Source organism: Vicia villosa, linkage group LG6, assembly GCF_029867415.1.
Source record: "Vicia villosa cultivar HV-30 ecotype Madison, WI linkage group LG6, Vvil1.0, whole genome shotgun sequence".
In the NCBI taxonomy this organism is placed as follows: Eukaryota; Viridiplantae; Streptophyta; class Magnoliopsida; order Fabales; family Fabaceae; genus Vicia; species Vicia villosa.
Window position 1 is genome coordinate 123,888,497 of NC_081185.1, and position 14,060 is coordinate 123,902,556.

Here is a 14,060-nt window from a genome sequence, read left to right on the forward strand (position 1 = left end):
AAAGAAGCATTGTGGATTGAAGGTTTTGCGAAGGAGCTGAAACTTCAAGGTCGAGGTATCACTGTTAAATGTGATAGTCAAAGTGCAATACACCTGTCGAAGAATTCAGCCTATCATGAGCGAACTAAGCACATTGATGTGAGGCTGCATTTCGTCAGAGGAGTAATCGAGCGTGGAGAAGTCCAAGTGCTGAAGGTTTCGACTGAAGACAGTGTTGCTGATACGATCACCAAGACATTGCCGAGTTGCAAGTTTTTCCACTGTATGCAGTTGATAAAGCTGCATGAAGAAAGCTAGTTTGTTCCTTTGATGTTGTAGAGTTAGATCCAAGGTGGAGATTTGTGAGATATTGGATCGAACTCTAGTATGGCCGAAGGGTAGCTTCTTGGTTCGACAGGATTAAGCATGAAGTCGAAGGTTGTTCACATGCTTGTGTCGAAGATGCTAGGGTCGTTAGCATGTTAAATTAGGTTTTAGTGTTTAAACCCTAATTTGTTAAGTTAGCTTGTTTATTAAGTTGACTTGTGTAATGGGTCTTGTGGAAAAAGCCCATTAGTTAGTATTTTAGGTTTTATTACAAATAACATACTAGTCTTTCATCACTGCCAAGCTGCAAATCCTAATTTAGGGTGAGAGAGGTTATTTTTTATTCTTGTAAACTTGTAATTTTGTTTTAAGAAAAAGTAAAAGAATAGCAGTTATAACCAATTCTTGTGTTCTTCTCATCTTCCCTAATTATTATATTTTGTTCTTGACATCGTTTTTCACAACATAAACTTTTGCATGAGTTGTATTCATTAAGCATTTGTTTCATGCCTTCAACGATTGATGAGTTCAATTCTGAAATATCTTTATTCATTCTATAGGAAAAAATAAAAAACAAATAAAAATATATTTGCTGTCAGAAAGTTTAAAAAAATAGTATATTTATTATTAACTATTAGTAAGGTATAAAAAATTAAAAAGAAATTTACATGACGACTTACATTCGATTTTTATTGTCGGTGTCATATATATATATATATTTACATGACAAATTACACCCGAATAGTTACACCATGAGTTACACTCGCTCATAACTTTATCTCAGATAATTATTTTTTAAAATCAACCGTTGGATTGAAACATACCATCTGATAGATCATACGTATAAAGTTTGACATTAATCTAATGAAGTTTGATTAAATATCTATATTCCAAATAAATCACAGATTTGAAATTTGGAAGAGAACATTTGTAGTTTTGGAAGCAAATAGAAAAAAGATAGTCTCAAATAAGCAATAATTTAAATTCTGAATGGAGAAGATATCCACGTGGCCTATTGAAGAGCAAGAGAGGTATTTTGATATTTGAGAGAATATTTAATTTTCTTATATATTGTAGATAAGACCATAAACTCTTTGTTAGACTCCATATAAAAATAATAATATTAAGAGCTTAAGAAAATAATTATTTAATTTGAGCTACAAAATATGGATAAATTATAAGGCCTAATTAATGAAGTGGGGTTTTTTTTGACATCATAGATAAGTCTTTTTTTAATATTCATTTAGCTAACCAATGTTGTACATTAAAGTCGTCATTAATTGCAACCGATTTATATATATAAATCATTTTTATATCCAAAAAGAGATGTGATATTTTTACACTCTTTTTATACACCTGGTGTATCCTACACCGTATAAAATTGCAAAGCAAAATATACTTGCACAAAAACCAAAGCATGATAAATTATTAAAAAATAAAATTGGTATCATGTATATATACTACTATAGGAATATATTAGTAGGGGGTGTTCATGGGTGCGGGTCAACCCACGAACCTGCTAACCCTAACAAACCAACCCATAAATTATTCGAATCCGTTCATTTACGAGTATATCCAACCCAACCCACAACAATTCATATAGTTTTTGTTTGGGTATCGGATTTGAGTTTTGCAACCCGCGAACTCGTTAACCCAACCCATTGATGTGATATTAGTAGTTTTTTATTAATATTTAAAATAGAAATAAAAAATTATCATATCAGTACTAACCATAATTTTTTTAAAAAAGCTTTATTCTCCACCAATAATACTACTAGATCAATGAATTTACGTAATTCTAAAACTAAATGTTGTTTCTTATTTTCTTTTGAATCTTTTCCAACTTACGTATTTTATAAAAATAATGTGTCTTATGAAATTTTATAATATTATCCAGTGTTATATGATTTGCTTCATCCATTTTGTTTATTAGAAATGAGTATAAATGTATTGAATTGTGTTACAATATTTTTAAATTATTATTTTTTAATTTAAAACACAACCCACAAACCCAGCCTATAAATAAATGGGTCGGTTCGGATCGGTTTTGATAATAAAATTGCGGGTTAGACGACGAACCCAATTCATTAAAATTTGAACAGATTGGATAACGGATTAGGCCAAATCCGATCCAACCCAACCAATATACACTCCTATATATTAGGGTTGAATTCCAATTGATTCTCCCAAATGGCAAATTTGCCTAAGATATTTCCTCTAATTATCATACTCGTTACTCTTTTAGCATTTTCTGCTTCCTTCATAAAAGCTCAAACAAATGAGTATTCACTTCAGAAATCAACATGCATAAAACATGCATGTATCAAGAATTTGCTGAATCATCTAAGATTAAGTTCATCTCTTCCTCGTAGTTTTCATCGAAAAGCCAGGTTGAGTCCAACAAATTTAAATTCTATATTTTCTATATGTAATTTTAATTTAATAATACTAATTTTTGTTGGATTTTCAGAGTAAGATTGGAAGATATAGATCCAAGACATTCCAGTTCCTTCCAACGTTATAATTATGGTGAAATTACAAGACTTGTTCCAGGAGGTCCTAATCCACTTCATAACCTTTAATAAAATCTTGTAAGCCAATTCTATTTGGATTTGGACTATTTTGTGTGTAATTTTCTTGTTGTTCCCATGGCATTCATAATTGTAATGTGCTTCTTATTTTCTTTTTTGTGTACACCTTGTCTTAGAATTGAATTTTTAATTGTTAAAATTTTAGCTCTTAAAAAGAAGAGTTTTACTTTCCAAAAATCATGGTATATGTGCCCTAATTTTAACTCTTAAAAAGAAGAGATCATTACATTCCAAAAATCATGGTCTATATGCCATAATTTTAACTCTTAAAAAGAAAAGTGCTTTACATTCCAAAAACCATGGTCTGTATACCCTAATATGGAATTATGGATGATGAGAATAAGGATTAAATAACAGTCACGGTGCCGATGCGATTTTGTAATTTAAGTTGATATAAGTGTTATAATATTAACTATGGTTGTTATCAGAGGTCATAAAATGGGCGTGATCCGTCTGACAGGCCCACACATCCGTAAAAAAAAGGTGGATTGAATTGGAATTTTGAGTCCGCCGCCCATCAAAGTTCATTCCGCCAAAGTGCGTCATCCACCAAAACTCGCTTCGTCAAAATCTGTCGTCCGTCAAAACTCGTTCTCTATTCGTTCAGACCGTTCCACCTTAACTCTGTCTTTTTTAATTAATTTTAATAATTCTAAATCTTGATAGTTTTATTTTATACATTTATAATTTTTATAAAATAAAATTTGTTAAAAATAAGTGAAAATTAACTGAAAAGTAAAAAAATGATTAATCTATAAAAAATAAATAAATAAATAGACTATCTGCCAACTTGTCATCTTAGTGGGATGAATCATATTTTATGCACATTTTTACTTTGCGGTCTTGTCCGTCCTGCTCTTTTTTTGATAGATTTAAGGTGGGGCGAACTTGAGGCAGAATGAACGGTCCATTTTGTCACCCCTAATTATTATGATATAAATTAACAAATATTTTTTCTTTTAACATAAAAGCAATGAAATAACGGTATCGATAGTTTTTTCAGAGAGACTATTTTTATAAAAACCTTTAATATACTAAAGTTTAAAGAAAATGGATCATAATACTAGATGGTCTAATAAGGATGATGACTCTAAAGTTAAAAGAAAAAGAATAATAATACTTCTCTTCATTTTTTATTCATGAAAAAGGCAAATAAGACAAATAAAATTAAAAAAATGATATAATAATTTTTTTCATTTTTGTTCAAAAAAAAAATGAAGAAGACAAATAAAAAAAAATGATCATACGTTTCTCTTTTTTCTTATTCATGAAAAAGGTGAATAAGACAAATAAATTATTTTTATGATTTGTTTTGATCCATTTCTTTTTATAAAAAATAATACATCAAAAATTAGGTGAGACAATTGCAGGTTAAAATAAATATATATATATATATATATATATATATATATATATATATATATATATATATATATATATATATATATATATATATATATATATATATATATATATATATATATATAATTCTCTAAATGTAAATTTTATTATTTATCGATAAAAATATGACAATTATACTATTTTTTCATATATTTAAAAAATATTTAACTAATACTTATTATATTTTCCATAAAAAATAATATAAATCACACTTACGAAATTGTATTTAAATTTTTTTCTATTTTTTTACCATAACAATTATAACACTCGTAGAACAATTTTGTAAGAAAGAGTTTTATTCTTAAGATTCAGTGCAGTGTTAATTGAGTTTTATTTTAATACCATGTGCACCGCACACATCGTAATAAATTGCATCATTATATTTTTAATGGAGGTGTTGGCGGATTGAGTTCCGTTTAATTTGATTAAATTTAATATTAGATTTAATCAATATTCTTTGGTTTAAGTTAATGTTTAATCTGTACTTCTAAGACTAAATTTGAATCAAATTAACCCATTTATCAATGAGTTAGGTTGGATTGGGTTCGTGGGTCACCCACTCATAAAATTTTGTATTTAATTTGAATAAAATTTATTATTTAATATTTAAAAATTCTTTTACGATTCAAATCAAGTAAAAAAATATATAAATGATGTAAAATATAATTTAAAAATTAAAATATATCTCTCTTCAAATAAATAAATTTGATCTCTCAAATATGATTTAGACTTAGACTTCTACAATTAATAAAAACTGTAATTATGTTTTAAAAAAAAAATGCATTGTAAGATTTATGCTAGATAATTTATAACTAGAATAAAATAGCAATAGTGATATAATGGGTTGGGACCGCTAATTCGTAGGTTTAAAACTTCAAACATGATACCCAAACTAAATACTAATAGGTTGGTTCAGATTGGACCCATGTATGATTGAGTTGAATAAATATAAGGGTTGAGTTGGGTGAGCGGGTTGACATGTATCCATGAACACCTCTAATTTTTAATATTATTTATTATTATTTTCTAGATTGCATTTATCCTAATAAATTACACCATTTATTATTTTGTATTTATGAAATTAACTAAAATAAAAAGTAAGATGGAATATTAAAAAAAATGTATTAAAAATAACAACATTGAGAGAATTTGTGAAATAAAATAAAAACGAAGATATATAGAAAAAGATGGTCATTCTATTCTATTCTATTCTATTCTATTCTTAGAGCATCTCTAATGGTGCAACTTACATTTGAGTTTTTTATGGGACCCACTAAGTCACATCATATTAAAAGAATTTATTTAATTTTAACTTTAATTAAAATCTGATATGGGTCCCACAACTTTGCCTCATAACTTGATTTGATTGAGTACTACAATCTTATTATAACATGACAAATTTTTTAAATATTTAATTATTAAATTAATGGTACAAGTGGAGAACTCAATAAAAGAAACTGGTCTTATGTCTATGTCAAATGTATGTTGAAAGAAAAATGATGATATATAAAAAAAAATGGCTTTTCCCTAGTTAATTTTCTGACACACTGCACCTATTTGCACCACCTACTTTGCGCCTAGTCTAATGTGCCTGAATTTGGAAATTTGGTTTTGCACTTTGCAAGGGAAAAACCCCTCACTAAATAGTAAGGTGGGAAGCCCCACGCAAAATAGTTGCGATTAACTGTTTAGTTAAGTGGGTTGGCTCCTCAGAAATTACTGTTTTTGAGAGGTTTTATTTTACATTTATGAGGGGTTTAACTCCTAGTTAAACAGACTTTTTTTTAGTGTATGGAAAAAGATGATCATTATATTCTTATGTCTATCTCAAATGTGTTAAATATTGTAGCTTATTTGTAATTTCAATTTTTTTTATTTTTTATTTTTTAAGTTTTGATTCTTCTATTTTTAAATTAATTGTTTTTTTATGACGTGACAAATAAATTGATTATGTTACAGAGATTATGTGGCATCAATGAATTTCCACCTTATTTATACTTATATTTATTTCAATAACAATATAAATTATTATATTTTATTAATTAAAAATAAAAAAATTAAACATAATTTAAAAAAATAAATTTGAAAGAATAAATTGTTTAAATTTTTATATAAATTTTGTAATAGAATTAGTGAAGTAAATCAAAATTTACATTATATATGATTTGAAAAGTAAATTATATATAATATGAATTATAATTTAAGTCATTGATTCCATTAAACATTTTATATATAATAATTTAAAATTTTATTCTTTCAGAGTTATTATTTAATTAATATAATAATTTACATTGTTATTAAAATAAAAAAATTATAAATGCGGTGGAAGTTTAATGATACCACATAACTTGTGCCACATCATAAAATATAAAATTTAAATGAAGTGGGGACTAAAATCTTGAAAAACTTGAAATGGAGGGAGCAATAAATCAGTTTTTATAATGGGAGGTTCAAAACTCAAAAAAATTCAAAATATGAGGAACAAGTTGTAATTAAGATAATATTTTGTTCCGTTGTGAGATTAGAGATTTATAATGATGTCTTGATGCGGTGAAGTAAGGTTTTGGCATAGACGGAGAATGAGTGATTATAATTATGGGTGACAAAACAGTCCTATTCGCTGGGCATGTCCGTTTTATCCTCTATTTTTTACTGGATGGACCAAGATTTTAGACATGTGTCCTCTAATATAATTGTCCCGCCTCGTCCTATCTTTTTTTCCGGACGCGGGTATTCATATAACAATTTGTAGTTTTTAGTTATTAAAGGTGCAGTGTCCGCAAGTCTGCCCTTCCACATCCTCCTTTTTTTAAGGTTAATCAAGGTTTAAAAAATATAATAAAATGCTACTTTACCCCTTGATTTCCAGCTCAACTGAGGTAGTAGGTCATTAAAAAGAATTTAAAAAGTTAGAAGTTGTTAAAATTCAGCTGATGAGATTCGAAGGCGTATCCCATAAATACTTTACACACCGGTTGTCAGCTCAACCGAGACAATAGGTAATAAAAATTTTAAAATAAAATTAAAAGGTGCAAAAATGCAGTTTCTGAGATTCGAAGGCGTGTCCCTTGAATACTTTTTCCCTCAGATGCATGCTCAATCGAGGAAAAAGGTAATATTTTCTTTAAAAAATTTAAAATGTAACACGTCTATGGTTTTGTGTTTACCAAAAGTCTTTCAAAAGAGAAAGTTTGGTTACTTGCAGGATCGACTAGATTGATCCTAGGACATATATGTGCATAGCTTTCTTTAAGTTTTTCCTAATAACAAGGGTTTCAATACTAATCTCTAAGGTAATGCAAGAAAAGTTTATATACTTTAAAGGAATATAAAGTGACTTCGACTGGAATTTAAAGTGCATGAAGATAACATGAATGTAAAAGACTTGGTATTGAATGAAATAAAGATGGTGATTCATACGTACATTTCACTCAAAAACTTTTTTCTCAACACGCTAGATACTTTCAGTAATATGAGTTTGTACAAATTGAACACACGAAATCTAATATTGAAAATCCCTATTTATAATGAAAGCGAAATAACTGTATCAAACAGTATTTTCTCCACTACTTGACACGTTTCGCCTGCATGCACTTTGCACACCATTTGGCTTCCACGCGTCCCAAAGAAGATAAGGCCAAAAAACATTTACTCTAGCCAAATCGTACGACTAACACTTGTGGTTGAAGACAGTCTTTTTCTCACAGAGTTTAAAAAACTGCTAAGTCCCCAAAATGCCACAGCGTATGTAGGAATCTCGCCAAAAACACCTAATGCTAGACTCTGTTGAAACTTCACTATAATATTTCTGTCGAACGAAATACTTAATGTCATTCAAATTCCATTAATTTATCTTGTCACTCCCAATATGCTGATATTTATAGTATGTTAAAAATACCAGCTAACAAATTGTCCCCCAAAAATGTATTTTTCAACAAAATGGAGAAATGAACATTTTTTGATCACTTTGACGCTACTGTTTCTCACTGCTATGACATCATGGTCATCATGACCACCTTTCCTCAAACATCTCATTGAGACGCGCGATTTCAAAAAAATAATCATAACTCCTTTTTTCAAGGAGTGGATGGGCCACGCTTACTCAAACCGCCTGATTCACCCTTTCAAAATCCTACATGTGTCCCATAATCAACTATCAATTATTACCATAGGAGAAGTGAAAAGTTTTTTCTCTCCACTATAAATATGCATTTCTCTACTATTTTCTTATTTTACTCTCTTTCATCACTTCATCTTCTCCAAAAACCTTCTTGTGTTTTCTTCTGTCAAAACCACAAATCACCTCTATTTTCTCTCAGATTTCTTTACCATTTCCACCACGGTAGCTTCAAAGTCCAATACTTCCAAGGGTTCTACTAATTCCAAGGAATCACTTCCTCTTGCAACCAAAACGCAGGTCCACTCATTTCTAATAATAAAGAGTATGTACCTCATCAAGAAGAAAACACGTATTTACCAATCTCAGGTATTAATTCCTTTTTCTATTTCTGGTGAAACTCGTGCCTTTATGGGTCCAATCCCTGACCCTAAAGTTGACTTTGAGAAAATGAGGGACTTTTTCCCTGCGTATCACCACACAAGAGCTACTTTCGTCGATGAGACGAAATAGTCCAAGGAAACACTGAGACTAGTGTAACAGTTTCGAAAGATGCTCCTGTCACTACCACAGAAAACCCAATAGACTTAAGTTATATGAGAAACTATCTTAGAGTGTTTCGCTCTTGCGTTTTGTTTAGAGACCCTGATAATTATCTTGAATGGCTAGAAAAAGGTCAAAACTAAGAAAGATGAAACTTGGAAGAAAATGGGAATTTATGACCTGATCTAAACGTCGAAAGTAGGTCCAAGTTATTGCCAAAACATGCTAGTCGCTTCCTTGTACTTCTGGGAGAGTACAACAAACACATTTCATCTTCCAAGTGGAATGATTACTCCTATCCTATTGGATGCAGCAACCTGGATGCAACAACCTTCACTGGCCTTCACCCAAATAGCGAAGCCTTCGATTCCAACGAGCTTATTGGTTATATAACCGACCACCATGTGACAAAGGATGACAATGTTTCAGACGCTCAACATATCACCTTCTTGACATTATGGCTGTCAAGGTGCATATTTTGTTGTAAATCTTTGAAAGTGGCGAAAAGGTTTCTTACCATGGCCAACCAACTGCACGCAGGTCATAACCTTTGGTTGAGTAAACTGATATTAGGATCTTTATATGAGACCTTAGGTTGTTCTGTAGACTCACTAAAAATTTTGGAACCGAAATAACTTCTTTTTAGTCGGGCCTTATTGGTTTCTTCAACTCTAGTTGAATGCAACATTCAAGTCACCCCTTCAAGTTCAGAAACCTGGCAACAATGAAGATTCTTGCAAACATCGAAAGGTAGAATGGCTAAGATTGCATTTGTTGACTCTTGTCAAAAAAGATCTTTACAAGAGGACTTCACTAAGTATGCACTCATGTTCTCCAAACATCATAAGTTCACTCCATCCATGGCTCCCTTCGCCAATCGAACCCATGATCCCAAGTGTTTCACTCGTGAATTCTCACCTACGAAACCTGCTAAGGCTTCTAAATCTCTGGAGATTTGGGAAGTTTTTCTTACCCCATCATTACTTTAATCTTGATCAGTGACATCCAAAGAGCAAGTCAAGATATTAAGTTATCAACCCAACTTGATTGCTCGATAATTTGGTCTCAATCAAACTATCCAAGTCACATTTCAGACGAAATCGTGAACTCTGTCTTTGTACCCTCTAGTTTTCTGAAGACGAATACTGTAAACATGTGGCTCACTACTCTTATGATAATGCCAAAATCACTTTGTTCTCCTTTCATCCATCTTTCTATTGCACACAAGAATTTGATACTTAGTGGAGTAAATACTATCCTAATTCATTTTTTTGATGTCTCCACCCTGTTCCAACATCTAACAACTACTTTTCTCTCCATATAGGAACACTTCAAAAAAGGTAAATACATGCACATCAAGGAGATCCAAGCATTCTAAAATTATTTTGAAACTGTGTATAGGCCTAACGACCTTAGTCGGCCCATTAGTGAAACTGAATCTATTTTAAAAGAAAAATTTATAAAGAAACTTCTTTATCTTAAAATTCCTTCGTATATACTAAATGAGAAGAGGTATGAGTTCTCTTTCAAATTCTATTTACCCAAATTTTAACCTTTTCCAAGTTCAGACTTCGCCTTGGCATTTCGACCTTCGTTCCCATAGTGGTTCGTATGTGGGTCATTCTTGAAGGTATTACAAAACGAAAGCCTAAAACCAGCTCAATGAGTGCTTCTGACTAAATATGACTTGCACAAAACGAAAAACAGTTAGAGGCATTTTCTGCATAATTTTTCAATACGAAAACAATCCATATTCATCCAAAAACTCCAATTTTTCATCAATTCAACTCATACAAATTATCAAAGTTATTACTACCATTCATATGTCACAAACTAACATCATCAAGCATGTCAAAACACATGGATTATACATGCATATCACATATTTGTAATTTTTATCAATATGCATACAACTTCCTCATGATTCATGTGTTTTGCGTGTATATTGATAAAAATTAAAACACATGGAAATTGTATGCATATTGATAAAAATTGCAAATATGTAATATGCATGTATAATCCATGTGTTTTGACATGCTTGATGATGTTAGTTTGTGACATATGAACGGTAGTAATAACTTTGATAATTTGTATGAGTTGAATTGATGGAAAATTGGAGTTTTTGGATGAATATGGATTATTTTCGTATTGAAAAATTATGCAGAAAATGCCTCTAACCGGTTACGGATTTTTGCATGAAGAATATTTATTAAAAAATGAAAGCCTAAAACCAGCTTAATGAGTTCCCATGTCGATATGAAGTATATTAGGATTCTTTCTCAAATCCATGAAGGTGAGGAATGTGAGGGATCTCATTCGATCAATTTATCTACCTCATGTTACTTTCACTAATGCCTCATTTGACTCTCTATCTATTAATAATGAATTAAGGAAATAAACAAATAAAAAAGGATGCCGATGAAGCAGCTGCGGCCGCTCGATAGAAGCCTTCAGAGGAGAAATAAATAGTAGTGAAGCAAGAGTACACAATGTTTAAGTACAACAACACAAAAATGTCGATAGTAAGATATAAACAAAAGCTCCTTGCTAAAAATACAAAACTATACAAAGAATATCCCAATAGAGTTTGTGCAGCGCTTTGGTGTAGTTTTGTAGAACTGATTTGTTGATTTCAAATTCTTCCAAGTTTTCCTTTTATAGCTGATGAATTGATTCGTTGGAGGGTAGAATAGGAAACACAAATCCAATTGTTTTGTCCCCAACGATCATGGTGGGAATGGCAGATAACAAGTACAAATAGGATTGTCCTTACGTCACCCTATAAGGGTAGAGGTCATAGTGTACTTTGTACTTTTATACTCACCATCTCACGCAAGCCATTTTTTATCTTTATCTTATATATCTTCACTGGCTTCTGTTTGTATGTTGATTTAAGCATGTTGTAGAAGGATTAGAACTTGAGTCTTCTTAACCTAAGTCTTTGGAGTCTTTGGAACCTGTTTAGCAGAACCTTGTCTTCAGAGTCTTCAGCACTTGGTCTTCAGAAGTGATGTCTTCAGATCTTTAGAACTCATTCAGCAGAATCTTGTCTTTAGCGTCTTCAAAACTTGGGACAACAAAAGCAAAGCTTTAGAAGGCCTCCAAAGCTTTCTTAAAAAGTCACGATCAGAATCTCTTGTACTAACGTTCCTTAGAACTGTTGCATAAGAAGCATTCCATAATCTTGACTTGCTTTGTAACACATCAAAGGTATTGTTCCAGAGTGTTGTGCCCAGAACCTGATGACATAAGATGCCTTCTTACCTGAATAAGAATCTATTTAGCAAAAGCTACACACTAGACAAAAACCATTAGAATACATAATTGTTCTCTAACATAACATGTAAAGTTATCATCAAAACTCAAGGCCATATGCATAACCAATCTTGTTCTTACAATCTCTCCATTTTTGATAATGATAAAACCATGTATTTTAATAGAACAATTCATACATGGTAATCACCATAGAACACAAATTCAAAAAACCTAATCAGCTCCCCCTGAATTTGTTAATACCCAAAATTCATGTATGCTAGTTAAGAGTCTCCAACTGAGCCCAAGACTCACAAAATAAATTTTACAGTACATAAAATTACATAGAGAATGAGTACTTCCCCATTGACGTCTCATCATATTCTGACTAGAACTGCATGGTCTTCATCTCAGACCTGGCTTACTATCAGAACACTATGAAGTATCAAAACCTGTTTAGAAACTGTCTTGATGTCTCACATCAAACATCAAAACTAAAAACTATAGTTCTTCCAAAAACTAGATCATGCCACCAAAAGGTGCAAATCATCATGTCATCAGAAGGTTCATTACTTGAATCATTGCCCTAGACCATATCCTAGACGATGTCTTTTGACCATGTCCTTAGACCATGTCTTCTAACCATGTCTAAGGTCATTTTTTCTGACCATATCTTAGACCATGTCTTAGATTATGTCTTCTGACCATGTCTTGTTCTCTTGATCATCCCCGTCTATGTAGACATAGGATACCCTATCTCTTTTATTATTCTTATCCGCCTTGGCATTTTCGGCCTTGAGGCGTTCCACCTATCGAACTTTGTCTGCCAATTGGGCTATATCTCTTAAGTATTGAATATCTAATTTCTTCCTAATGGAATAATCCAACCCACCAGTAGCTATTTCGACCAACTAATACTCAAGCACTTGTGTGAAAACATCTTACCTTTAGAAAATAAAAACTATTTAGATAATCATATATTGGCTCTATAAATTTGCGCTTAATGATATCCAATTCTTTTAAGCTAATATTCAACTGCCAAGCGAGTCCAATCATGGGTGGAATATGGAGGGAGTGTAGTGAACCATGTGAAAACGTTCTTCGTCAGAGAACTGGGAAAATACCTTAGCCCTAAGTTCTCATTATTCGCTATGTACCACGCCTCAGTCAAATATTTTGCAATATGTTCGACTTTGGACTCGCCAATATCACCCGAAAATTTGGTGAATTTTGGGACTTTCCAACCCCTTAAGAGTTTTGTCTGTAAGGCGTACTCTGACTTGGGAATCATAATTTGGCCTCTGCAGGCCCACATTCATCCCATTCTCGCCATTATTCTTTTGATAATGGCTGCCAAATTATTCTCTCTTGCCATGTAGTCTTGTCGAATCTGCTGTATTACTTGATCGACATCTCGACCCTAGGCCCTTGTTGTTCACCCACTCTGGGTGCAACATGTTGACCCAGTTTTACATTTTGTTCTTTAAGGACCACTTCCTTATTTGGCACAGGCCTATTAACTTGTGGTCTAATTTCTAGTCAAACTAGTGTCTGAGGAGCACCAAAAAAGTCAGTGATCCTCCTCAATTGAGTCACAACGACCTGATTACATTGATTCATGCTTTGAATCAAAGGGTTGAATATATCATCCATTTGTAGAGTGAGTAAATTTACCATTTCATGGTTACTATCATTCATTTGTTGTCTCATCACTACCATGGAGTTTGTGGTAAATCTTGACATTGTTTGGGAAGAGTATCCCATTCCCAAAGGTTGGTGTTTTGACCAAGATTGTTTATGGCCGATTCTGACTGTTGCAATGGCGAATAAGCATTTGCTGCATTGTTAAC

The 14,060-nt window shown here is 31.7% G+C and overlaps 1 long non-coding RNA gene across 1 annotated transcript; it reads left to right on the top strand.

Moving 5' to 3' along the window:
- Positions 1 to 2,431: 2,431 nt before the first annotated feature.
- On the top strand, positions 2,432 to 3,074 carry LOC131612270 (uncharacterized). Its single transcript, XR_009287332.1, has 2 exons — positions 2,432 to 2,696; positions 2,777 to 3,074. It is a non-coding gene; the product is annotated as an uncharacterized LOC131612270 (long non-coding RNA).
- Positions 3,075 to 14,060: the final 10,986 nt, after the last annotated feature.